Here is a 13,503-nt window from a genome sequence, read left to right on the forward strand (position 1 = left end):
TATATATACTATATTTAATATATTAAATATACATATAGATTTTATGTATACTATACATATATAAAATATATGTAATATACATATAGATATAAAATCATACTTTGTATAAAGTGGCAGAAAATTACAACCAAAAATCTTTAATAAAAATACAAATGAAATTATTCTTTTCCATCTGAAGGTAATTTAACTTGTCCTCTTCACAAAATAGTGAAGGCAAACAACTCCAAATCTTTTAAAACTACCGATTAAAAAATAACTGAGAACAGGAAAACATTTGTGTTGAAATTGCATTCTTTATTCCAACAGCTAAATCCTCATCTCTTGCCATTCTATCTTCCCATGCCATGCCTCTCATGCCATACAAACACCATTCTTTTATCCCTCTCCTTTAATCCCCTTCCATCCTTCTTTCCTACGCTAGTCCCATCCCCCATTTCAGACCTTTCATGCAGTCCATCAACATACATTTTCCCTCCCACGCTGCCCCCACCCCACATCCACCCACAACCAAACCAACAAGAGTCCAACAAGAGGGTGAGGAGCAGAAAGAGATTGGAAATATTTCGGCCCATCGAGCAGACTGTAGGGATTCTATGATTCTATTGCTCTGGAGTAAAGCTTAACCAACTCTCTGAAACAACAGACTTGATTCTCCCATTTTGAGGATAAGTACCCACACCAGCAGGAAAACGAGAATGTTTCTCACTGGCACTGGCGTTGGTGTTGGCAGATGAAGATTGTCAAGTGGAACGTCAATAAGCTCATTTCGAGTAACCCACCGGCCTCCGTGCTCAGAGGCAGGGCCCCACTTATCTCAAAAAATGAAATGGTGCCACCCTCCCACCACTGACCAGGAGAGAACCATCAGCCCCTCACCAAAGAGGGACATCCCCCCCATCCACAAATAATGGATAACTGTGCCCCTCCACACCATGCAGGCATGACAGTGACCCTCTCTCCCACCCACACAGTCCCCCATACCCCCTGACTCACATAGGGCCCTCTACCCACTCAGAACCCTCACTCAAGTCCCTTCCCCCCTCAGATTCCCCTCCCCAACCCCTCTTCAGGCCACATGCCTGGTAGTGCCCTGTCCCCGGCACCTTGAACTGACAACCCCCAGCCTGGTGGCAGGGGTATCAAGGAGGTAGGTCCAGTGGCCGCCTGCCCCTCTGCTGCTACCAGGCTGAAGAGGAAGGGTTCCTCAGCGGTTAAGGGGCTTGGGTGGACTCGGGCTGGGGCTGGGGTTTAGTTTCACCATTCTCCCCCAGGATGTGGGTGTCATTGCTCGACTGTCCCTTTTAGCCTTGACAGATCTGAAGATCACCCCTAGCATGGTGATTTCAGGCAGCTCTGTGATCAACATCTGTATTCCTGCCCATCAGCTGTGCACTCAGTCCCAATGTATAGAATCATAGAATTTTACAGCACAGGAGGCAATTCACCCCACCCCCCCACCCCTGCCTGCACTGGCTCCATCCTTCTTTTATATGCTAGTCCCATCCCCCATTTCAGATCTTCCATGCAATCCCTCAACATACATTTACCCTCCCAAGTTGCCCCCACCCCACATCCAGCCGCAACCAAACCGTCAAGAGTCCAGAGTCCAACAAGAGGGTGAGGAGCAGAAAAAGATTGCAAGTATTTTGGCCCATCGTGCAGACTGTAGGAATTCTATGATTCCATTGTTCCAATGTAAAGCTTAACCAACTCTGAAACAACAGAGCCGATTCTCCCATTTTGAGGATAAGCGCTACGCAGCTAGTCCCATTCTCCAGCCCTATCGCCATAGCCTTCTAAATTCATCACTTTCAAATATGTATCCAACTCTCTTTCAAAACCTCCTATGGAATCCATCTCCATCATTCTGCCAGGCAGTGCTTTCCAAACCCCAACATCTGAGTACAGGAGTGTCTTCCTCATCTCACTCTTAGCTGTCCATCTTGAAGCTGTGACTTCTCTTCACTGACATGCCAACTAGTGGAAATCGAACATCCTTCAAAATTGGCAAATGAATCAGAGTAAATGGCAGTTCCACAGCTTGCTGCGACCTTGCTGGAATGAGAACCCTCTGGCCAGACCTGCTGTCGTGTGAGCTTCACGCACTCCATCATCTGGCCTGTTACTCATCTCCTCATCGCCTCCCTGCTCACATTCACCAACATGTGCCAGGCATCCTTACCATCTGCCCCACCATGCAGCCTGTTTACACTCTCCCCACCTGTCTTCCTGGCTCAAAACGGACATGAGAAATTCCCGAGAGAGATGCCCAAGTTAAAACTCATTTCACCCTTCGAGGAGAGAATTCTCCTGCTGTCCAGTTAGGAATAGGACCACTCCTCTGCCAAACCCAAAGTGGGCAACCAAAAAACCAAATTAGAACCCACAACACCACCATCCATCACACCCCTCCCTCTCCCCCTTCACCCTTAACTCTAAATGGAGCTGATGGCAAATGGATCAGAGTAAATGGCAGTTCCAAAGCTTGCTGGGATCTTTGCTGGGATGAGAACACTCTGGGCCAGATCTGCTGTCGTGTGGGCTTCACCATACAGTGTGGATTGAAAAAGCAGAAGGCTCTTATACAATCTCCCGTAAGAATTAGAGTTTCCCTTTAGTTTTCCAGTTTTGTTGGCCTTTAGCTTCACCCACATAAGGAGACTCCCTTCTCCTACCTTGATGTTTTGCATTTGGGCATCAAGGGCATTGTCTTCCTGGTGAACTGCCTGTGTATCAGGATGGTGTGTGAAACCCTTTCCACCACCTCTCACCCTCCCCCATCACCCAGCAATTTCCCCCCTATTCCCATTGACCCTTCCTCCATGAGTCCTGCGGTCTCCCCTCAGTAACCCTTGAACCTCTCCTCAACACATCTATCACTGTAAACCTGGCAAGCTGAACCCAGACTACAAATCCGGCAATAGCTGGCTGGAACTGGATTGGGATGTTAAAGATAAATGTTTCTCAATCTGTATTAAACAGCCCTATTGCCTGAGGGTTCACAACATAATAAGATGGAGACCATCATCAAATCCAAAAAGTCTATTTTAACGAAGATTTGCTCTGCTGTATGTATCTTGTCCTGCTCACTCATCACCTCCTCTTGACTGACTACGTTAGCTCACTGTTTCCTATGAATAAATAATAAAATCTTTGGGATTTGTAAGTCCTTCTGCTCTTTTGTGCCACCTTTTCTCTGAAACCTCCTTTGGCCATATGTCCCCATCTCCATTTCTCTGACTCCTGTCTTTTGGTCATCCCTGTCCCTGCCAGTGACATTCTTTGGAACTTCTTCCCTAAATTATCCTGCCTCTTCCTTTCTCTTCTCCTCGGGATCCATTTCTGACCATGGGTTTTAGCTATCTCTGCTAACAGTACACTTCTTGGGTGGGATTTTCCTGTCTTCCAGTCAGCGAGATTGTCTAGTCCCACTGATGGTAAGCCCCCTCCACCCTGTCATGGCAGTGGCAGAGGGAACAAACAGTGGGAAACCCTATTCACAGTGACAGGACCTGAAGATGTTGTTGCTAGCTAAATGTGAGCCTCCTCCCTTGTCACAATACACACTCCGGGGTGGTGGGGGGGGGGCGGTGGGGGGAGCAGAAAATCCCACCCCTAGGCCTGTGTCTATTTTCCTTGTATCCAGTTTCCTGAAGTAATTTAGGGTATTCCTTTATGTTAAAGAATCTTGACTCTGTGGATTGATGCTGGGACTTGGAGAATATATGTTGAATACCAATGGCAGCAGGATCAGATCCTCATGTGATCATTTATTTTGTTTATTTGGATCCTCAATTGGCTGCAGGTTCAGGGAGGCTGCTCACGAATCTTTCTGCCCCAGACTTAATCGGGGCAAGGTGGGATGGCGGGAAGGTTCTGCCCTCCTAATTACATGGCTCAACCTCCAAACTTGCCTTAGAAGAGGGCATCACATTCCAACCTTTCTTATTGGTGGTGTTGGTTGAAGGAGGATTGTTGGAGGAGGCACCTTTCTTTGCTTCACAAAGAACTATGGCAGGCACAGATTTCTTCCTATCCTCTCGAGCAAGCAGATGAAGTTAGAATTTAATATTTCATCCATCAGGTGACCTTTGAAATAATGCAGCACTCCCTCAGTGCTGCTTTGAAATGTCAGTTTAGATAATGTGCTGATATGCCCAGGTGGTGTTTGAATCCACGACCTTCTGAGCGCTGCCAATCGAAACAGCTTTTGTCACCAAGTACATTTAGTGCGCCAGCACGCTCCCCTGCTGTGCTTCAGAGAGTCAACTTACAAGCAGGGAATTAAATTATCTGCAAGCTTCAAAATCTTGTCATTCTTAGCTATTTGCAGAAATGAATGTGTTCAGTGGGTTGTGGCTGGATACAGACTGGACGTGAATCAGTTAGTTCAGATTACAACAGCATATCTATATTAAACCCAGGTTAAGAATTTGCATTGCGAGAAGATAACTGAGGAAGAAAATTGTTGATAGTCAAACAAATAAATGCATTTGGAACTTTACCTCAGCTTCTGTGAAATTAGGGTGGCATGGTGTCACAGTGGCTAGTGTTGCTGCCTCACAGTGCCAGGGCCTGGGTTCGATTCCAGCCTTGAATGACTGTATAGAATTTGCTTACTGCCCATGTTTGCATGGGTTTCCTCCGGGTGCTCTGGTTTCCTCCAACAGTCCAGAAATGTGCAGGTTAGGTGGATTAGCCATGCTGAATTGCCCCTTAGTGTCCCACGATGTGTAAGTTAGGGGGATGGGGTTGTGGGATAGAGCGCAGGTTAAGAGTAAGATGCTGTCAGAGAGGTGAGAGTAAAAAGCTGTCAGCAGACTCAATGGCTGAATGGCTTCCTTCTGCATTGTAGAGATTTTATGATTCTATCAATTAATATTTACTACAATTTCAAGCGCAATTTTGACTTTTATCTTCCATATGTTTGGTCTTCACTTATTTAATCGTACCATGCTGGTGATGGATCATTAAAAAAAATTGACATTTAAATAGAGCGCATGACAAATGATCACATTATTTTCTGTTTAACATCCAAATACTTTTCTATGGTCTAAGGCTGGCTGAGTGACTCATGGTCAGCATCGTAAGCGTCTTCCTCTGTCTCCGGACCATCCACTATTGCCTCTTCAGAATTATTATTTAGTGACTTAAAATATATAAACCACAAAAAAGTTAAATCTGTTAATGAAACAAGAACTTGCATTAATGTTGCATCTTTCATGACCTCGAAATGTTGCTCACTCAATCTCACCAAAATTGACTAATTGTTCGTTTATCTCATTCTTGTTTGTGGGACCTAGATGTGAGCAAATTGACAGCTGCGTTTCCCAATGTTCAAACAATGACTGAATTTCAAAGTCTTTAAAGCAGGTTCAGATGTCTGGAGGATGTGAAAGGGGCTATATAAATGCAAGTTCCTTCTTTTCCCTTTTTAATAACTTTAAAACATGTTTTTAAAGTTTATTTATTAGTCACAAGTAACACTACATTAACACTGCAATGAAGTTATTATGAGACTCCTTTAGTCGCAACACTCCGGCTCAAGTACACTGAGGGAGAATTTAGCACGTCCAATGTACTTAACCAGCACAGAATTCGGACTGCGGGAGGAAGCCAGAGCACCTGGGGGAAACCCATGCAGACACATGGAGAACGTGCAGGCTCTGCACAGACAGTGACCCAAGCCTGGAATCGAACCTCGGTCCCTGGCGCTGTGAGGCAGCAGTGTTAACCACTGTGCCACTGCGCTGCCCCATGCATGTCTTTGCACCAGCCTTCTCCTGCTATCTAACTTACTATCTTTTCCTCACCTTAAAATGAGGGAATAGAGGGTTTCTCTGACAAGTGATATCCCATGGCACTTTCAGTCTATTTCTTTGTGGTCATCTATTTTGAGTTCTTTATTTAGGGATGGTTTGAACCATGAGCGTTTTTTGCTTGAAGCTTTTAGTCAACTTTTGTTAGTTTCCTATCTTGGCAAATATTGGAAAACATTGAGTTAAAAAATATCTGAAACGCCATTAAATACTTTCTCGTAGTTGCTCATGTTTCATTTGACATGCCAACTATGAGGCTACTGATGTGTATTTTCCAAGTAAATGAAAGCCAGTTTCTTGCAAATATCCAGTTGCACTTTGATAAATAGCATCTTACAAAGAAATTTCTTTCTCCAGGAGCTGATTCAGATCATGAAAATGACACGATTGGAATCTGACGGTGAGGAGAAGTCTGAACAAGCGACGGGAAGATGTCTGCCCACTGAAACCGACTACATCTGGCTCCAGAGGGGAAGCACAGTGTTGGTGATGTAAGCTGGAGTAGAAAGATCAGATTCTAACATTTATTGTCCTGTAATGCTGATCTGTGTGAATGGTTTTCTTTATACAGTTTAAAGACTGAAAACTATGAAAATAGCGTTGTGGAGGAAAGAACTGGCTAGATTGTATTGGTTCTTGTATACCAATGGACATTCCACCTGTAAAGTTGACCATATCTTAGGCTATAGGTGTTAACTATGTATGAAGTATTTGTGCTTCATTTTTATTACATGTTAAATCATAGTTAAAAAGATGCTTGTGTATGATTTGTATATTTATGAGGTGAGTCTATAATGGTGTAGAGATTAATCGCCTTTATCTTGCTTTGTAATCTGGTAAAAGTGTTTGGGAATGTGTTAACTGTTCTACATTAACGTTTAGAGGTTCATTAATATCAAGATCTGACACTCACTTTAAATGAATAATTAATAAACTATTTTGTTTAACCAACCGAAACTTTAACTAAACAAGTAATATATTAATTAAAGGAAAGTTTGACAGTAATATTATTCAAATAAATACAATGACTGTTCATTTATCAAAACAGTAATAACAGAATTTGAGTCATTCTCAAAGACAATATAAAACCAGGCTTGATGGCTTTTGGAAAAGATTTGGAGTTCTTCTGTAGTTGTCCACTGTTTGTAAGTGCTGTCTGATTAGGTACTTTTCGCTTGTTAAATGGTGGGTTCTCTTAAGACATATTTGAGGCTGGCAGAGTTTTAGTTGATCTAACTGCCCTTAACTGCCTTTAACTGCTTCAGCTGATCTGGCCCTGGCTCTGTCCCTAGAGATGTTCTTCTGGGATAGCTGTTGATCTGACCTTTATACTTGCGATGACCTCGCAATTTTCTTAGACCACTATTTGTCTGAGTTGTCAACAACAGCAAATTCAAATCTGATAGGCGCTTAGTAGCTGATTGCCTTTTTAAAACTGGTAGGATATTAAAATGCAAAAGCCTGTAACCAAGACAACCCTGATGCTTGGTCCTTGAAGCAAATGCTGCAACTTAGATTCTGTGTGTACTCTGCATCCAAGCACTGAACTCAAAACCAGCTTTTAAAGGGACTACACACTGCTCTCTTTTTCTCTGGCATTTTTACAATTCCTTATAAACATTCTTTACACCTTTACAAACTCAAATTCACAACAACTCGTGGGTCTTGCTGAAAACTGTGTGAAGTCCTTTATTGGAACTGGAAGCAACAAAGCTCAGTGATGCCAATTCCAGCAAATGGTGGTTAAAATAATTGATGAGACTTCATTGGCAGTGCCAGAGTCCCAAAATCAGAATGCAAAGCAGCTGGAGTGGGAATACGGGCGGTGAGTGGTGAGGGGTTTGGTGGAGGATTGAAGAAGTATAAAAGTATTAGTTGGTGCCATCTAATTAATGAATAGCAGGTGGAAGAGGCGGCCAATTGAAGAAGGTGGGCAGTTCTTCCACATTGCTGGCCCAGTCAAAAGCCTGGCAGCTCAGCCGTCCCAGCATTGCCACCATTTTAATACATGCTTGCCGATAAAGCAAAGAACAAAGAAAATTACAGCACAGGAGCAGGCCCCTTGGCCCTCCTGCACCAACCATGTTGCTGACTTAACTAAAAGCCCCTACCCCTCCAGGAACCATATCCCTCTGTTCCCATCCTAGTTATGTATTTGTCAAGATGCCCCTTAAAAGTCACTAACATATCCGCTTCCACAACCTCCCCTGGCAACAACTTCCAGGCACCCACCACCCTCTGAGTAAAAAATCTGCCTTGTATATCTCCTTTAAACCTTGCCCCTCACACCTTAAACCTATGCCCCCTAGTAATTGATTCTTCCACCCTGGGAGAAAGCTTTTGACGATCCACTCTGTCCATGCCTCTCATAATCTTGTAGACTTCTATCAGGTCTCCCCTCAACCTCCATCGTTCCAGTGAGAACAAACCAAGTTTCTCCAACCTCTCCTCATAGCTACTGCCCTCCATACCAGGCAACATCCTGGTAAATCTTTTCTGTACTGTCTCCAAAGCCTCCACATCCTTTTGGTAGTGTGGTGACCAGAATTGAACATTATATTCCAAGTGCGGCTTCACTAAGGTTCTATAAAGCTGCAACATGACTTGCCAATTTTTAAACTCAATACCCCGGCCGACGAAGGCAAGCATGCCATATGCCTTCTTGACTACCTTGCCCACTTGCATTGCCACTTTCAGTGACCTGTGTACCTGTACACCTAGATCCTTTTGCTTATCAATACTCTTAAGGGTTCTGCCATTTACTGTATATTTCCTATCTGTATTAGACTTTCCAAGATGCATTACCTCATTTGTTCAGATTAAACTCCATCTGCCATCTCTCTGCCCAAGTCTCCAACTGATCTATATCCTGCTGGTCTGATGGTCCTCATCACTATCCGCAAATCACCGACATTTGTGTCGCCTGCAAACTTACTAATCAATCCAGTCACATTTTCCTCCAAATCATTTATATATATTACAAACAGCAAAGGTCCCAACACTGATCCCTGAGGAATGCCACTTGTCATAGCTCTCCATTCAGAAACATACCCTTCCACTGCTAACCTCTGTCTTCTTTGACCAAGCCAGTTTTGTATCCACCTTGCCAGCTCACCTCTGATCCCATGCAACTTCAGCTTCTGCACCAGTCTACCATGAGAGATGTCGTCAAAGGCCTTGCTGAAGTCCATGTAGACAACATCCACTGCCCTACCCTCATCAATCATCTTCATCACTTCCTCAAAAAACTCAATCAAGTTCGTGAAACATGACCTCCCCTTCACAAAACCATGTTGCCTCTCACTAATATGTCCATTTATTTCCAAGTGGGAATAAATCCTCTTTCGAAGAAACCTCTCCAATAATTTCCCTACCACTCATGTAAGGCTCACTGGCCTGCAATTATCTGGATTATTCTTACTATCGTTTCTAACCAAAGGAACAACATTGGCTATTCTCCAGTCCTCTGTGATGTCCCCTGTAGCCAGTAAGGATACAAAGATTTCTCTCAAGGCCCCAGCAATTTCCTCCCTTGCTTGTCTCAGTATTCTGGGGTATATCCCATCAGGCTCTGGGGACTTGTCTATCTTAATATTTCTCAAGAACTCCAATATCTCCTCCTTTTTGATCTCAACGTGACTCAAACTATCTACACATCCTTTCCCAGACTCATCATCCACCAAGTCCTTCTCTTTGGTAAATACTGACTCAAAGTACTCATTTAATACCTTGCCCATTTCTTCTGGCTCCATGCATAGATTCCTTCCATTGTCCTTGAGTGGGCCACCCTCTCCCTGGCTACCCTCTTGCTCTTTATATATGTAAAAAAAGCCTTGGGATTTTCCTTAATCCTGCTGGCCAATGCTTTTTCAGCCCTTCTTACCCCTTGCTTAAGTCTCTTTCTACTTTCCTTGTATTCCACACTTGCTTCGTGTATTCCCAGCCTCCTAGCTTTGACAAATGCTTCCTTTTTCTCTTTGACTAGGCTCACAATATCTCTCGTTATCCAAGGTTCCCAAAACTTGCCATACTTATCCTTCATCCTTACAGGAATGTGCCAGTCCTGAATCCCTATCAACTTACACTTGAAAGCCTCCCACATGCCAGATGTTGATTTGCCCTCAAACATCTGCTCTCAGTCTACATTCTTCAGTTCCTGCCTAATATTGTTATAATTAGCCTTCCTCCAATTTAGCACATTAACTTGAGGACTACACTTATTTTTATCCATCAGTATCTTAAAGCTTACGGAATTGTGGTCACTGTTCCCAAACTGCTCCCTTACTGGCTGGGCTCATTCCCCAATACCAGGTACAGTATGGCCCCTTCTCGAGTTGGACTATCTACATACTGTTTCAGGAAGCCCTCTTGGATGCTCCTTACAAACTCTGCCCCATCCATACCCCTAGCACTAAGTGAGTCCAAGTCAATATAGGGAAATTAATATCTCCCACCACAACAACCCTGTTACTTTTACACTTCACCAAAACCTGCCTACATATCTGTTCCTCAATCTCCCAATGGTAGTTGGATGGCCTATGGTAAACCTCTAACATTGTGACTACGGCTTTCCTATTTCTGAGCTCTACCCATATTGCCTCGCTGTATGAGCCCTTTAAGATGTCCTCTTGGAGTACAGATGTGATATTCTGCTTAACCAGTACTGCAACTCCCCCATCCCTTTTACATCCCTCTCTATCCCACCTGAAACATCTGTAGCCTGGAATGTTAAGCTGCCAAATCTCTCCTTCCCTTAATCAAGTCTCTGTAATGGTAACAACATCATAGTTCCTACTACTAATGCAAGCTGTAAGTTCATCTGCCTTACCTGTTACACTTCTTGCATTGAAACAAATGACCTTCAGTCCACTAGACCCTCTCTGGCTAGCAATCCCAACCTGCCTGCTGTTTCTCTGAGTCTTACTGGCCCTACTCTCTGGTTCCTCTTCAGCTAATTCACCTTTGCTTTGATTCCCCCCCACCCCGTGCCAAACTAGTTTAAATCCTTCCATGTGACACTAGCAAAACTCCCGGCCAGAATATTTGTGCCCTTCCAGTTTAGATGCAACCCATCCTTCTTGTACAGGTCCCATCTACCCCGGAAGGGAGGCCTATGATCTAGATATCTGAAACCCTCCCACCTACACCAGCTGTTTAGCCCTGTGCTGAGCTGCACTATCTTCCTGTTCCTACCCTCACTAGCACATGGCACAGAGAATAATCCTGAGATTATAACCCTAGAGGTCCTGCTTTTTAACTTTCTACCTAACTGCCTAATCTGCTGCTGCAGGACCTCATCACTCTTCCTGCCTATGTCGTTAATACCAATATGTGATTTACCAGATATGAAAGGGACAGTTTTTGCTGAGGTCAAGAAGGCAAGCCCAGTGAATGAAGGGGAAATCTGCCAGCAGTAAGCCTGGGTCCACCTTTGCCACTGGGGGTCCCCTCCTTCTAATTAAAAATATATGTCACTTTCCTTATAGTTGGCATGTCAAATGAAACGTGAGCAACTACTGGAAAGTACTTAATGGAGTTTCAGATTTTTTTTTAAACTCAATGCTTTCCAATATATGCCAAGTTAGAAAACTAACAAAAGTTAACTAAAAGCTTCAAAGTATTTTCCACCTTCTTCAATTGGCTACCTCCCCTGCCTACCAATTATTAATTAGTCATGGAGCCTCCACATCCCCATTCATTGTAGCGGGACTGGAGATCCCCTGTCATAGATAAGTTCGGAGAATTCCAGCCATGGAATCAATTATTGGGGAACAGATTTTGAGAACTGGAAACAAAAATAAATTAACTTAATAAATAAAAATAAACTTAATTGGAGGAAATTTCTGCTTATCCAATATTGGATGTTGGACAAGCACTGTGACAGATCAGAGGCAGTGGGAACACAGGAAAAACAACTGCAGTCACTGAATTACAATTGAGGGGGGGGGGTGGTTAGCAGGCATATTGACTCAATAAGGGTCAAAACATTTTTTTAAATCACTTGCATTAGATGTAAATCAGGAGAAAATGGACTTAGGTCTGTAATTTCACTGAGTCGGGATGACTAGTGGGCCCTTTAAAAATGGCAGATAAGTTCCCTTTGTGGGATCCCCAAGCCCATTCTCAGGGCTCCCGATTTTTGGGCTGTTCTGGGCCTTGGGCCTGCACCCCACATTCCTAACCTGGCTGGTTTCATTTTGAGGATGTCTTAATATTCCTCAATATGCCTGGAGTCAGGCCAGCTTTTCAAAGAGTCATGGTATGAAGGAGCTTTCATGCCTCCCTTATGCCAAGGTATGTCTCAAATCTAGCCTCTATGGGTCCCTCAGACCCCATGCCAAAGAATATCCCCTATCCAACACCAGCTACCCTCATGCTTCTTATGTCAAGCTATCACACTTCCATGCCCATTCACCAGCCATTCTTCAGAAGCAAGTAGCCCTATAGTAATAGTAGGATGAATAAAAAGCTTTAAAAAAACCCGTCATTCAATGGTAACTTTCAACCTTCTTAAAAAGAAAATTCTTTTTTACTACTGTCAATCATCTAGACCATTTAAAATATCAATGGCTGATACTGCAAGCACATTAAACCTCTTCAGAGATCAGAGAGCCATAGCTGTCCATCAAGCATTGCTTTTCGTTGGGCTCAGGTGTTTCAACAGGCGAATGGGTTTCTGGGTTCTTCACCAAACCTTGTTATGTATCTTGGATGAATGTCCAGACGTACATTGATTAAAAACCCTGAATCCCAGGGAAACATTGCTTGCTGGCTCTCAATTCTATGCAGTCAATTGTGCAATGTTTATTTACACAAGATAAAGAGGATCCAAGTGCTTGCAGTTTTGGCTATTGATACTTTAAATGTCTGGATGACTGACACTTTAATTAGGCTGTTGCAAACTGTTTTGTTTTTAAGAAATTGGAAGATGATCAATGAATATTTGCCACTATTATATTTTAATTTTTTATGCATACTGTTGTCACTATAGTGTTCATTCCTTCTATATAGTAAGTAGTGAATGAATGGATATGGAAGTGCAATAGCTTGACGTTGGGCGGTATGAGCAACCATTGTGGTTTTTTTAGTAGGCATAGCTTGGCATGAGAGAACGAGGAATCAATGACAGTGGGTGGTGGCATGAGGTGACATACATGGAGCAAGGGGAGCAGTTGGGGAGTGAAGAGGTGTGAGAAGCGAGGACTGAAGAGCGTGTCTGATTTGATTATAACTGGACAATGTTCCAGAGCACTGAAGCAAGCCTTTCAAACTGTCTGTCTCCCATCCAGCAGTCCCTGTCGCTTTTTAGCAGGTTGACTAGCAACTGCTATGAGGAGAGATTGGTTAAACTGGGGTTGTTCTCGCTGGAAAGAAGGAGGATGAGGGGTGACCTAATAGAGGTGTATAAAATTATGAGGGGCATAGATAGGGTGAACAGTGGGAAGCTTTTTCCTAGGTCAGAGGTGACGAACACGAGGGGTCACAGGTTCAAGGTGAGGGGGGCAAGGTTCAACACAGATGTCAGGGGAACGTATTTTACACAGAGGGTGGCGGGGGCTGGAATGCACTGCCAAGCAAGGTGGTTGAGGCAGACATGCTGGGATTGTTTAAGACTTATCCAGATAGCCACATGAACAGACTGGAAATAGAGGGAGTCAAATGAAGTCTAGTTGGGCTCATGAGT

The 13,503-nt window shown here is 43.6% G+C and overlaps 1 long non-coding RNA gene across 1 annotated transcript in view; it reads left to right on the forward strand.

Annotated features, from left to right (window-relative positions):
• Window positions 1-6,491, forward strand: part of LOC145360436 (uncharacterized) — a 28,188-nt gene extending 21,697 nt beyond the window's left edge. Inside the window, exon 3 of the long non-coding RNA XR_013889716.1 lies at window positions 6,177-6,491. This is a non-coding gene — a long non-coding RNA (uncharacterized LOC145360436). The remainder of the gene's footprint in view (window positions 1-6,176) is intronic.
• The last annotated feature ends 7,012 nt before the right edge of the window (window positions 6,492-13,503 follow it).

This window comes from Carcharhinus amblyrhynchos, chromosome 2 (genome assembly GCF_965287045.1).
Source record: "Carcharhinus amblyrhynchos chromosome 2, sCarAmb.v2.hapA, whole genome shotgun sequence".
Lineage (NCBI taxonomy): Eukaryota > Metazoa > Chordata > Chondrichthyes > Carcharhiniformes > Carcharhinidae > Carcharhinus > Carcharhinus amblyrhynchos.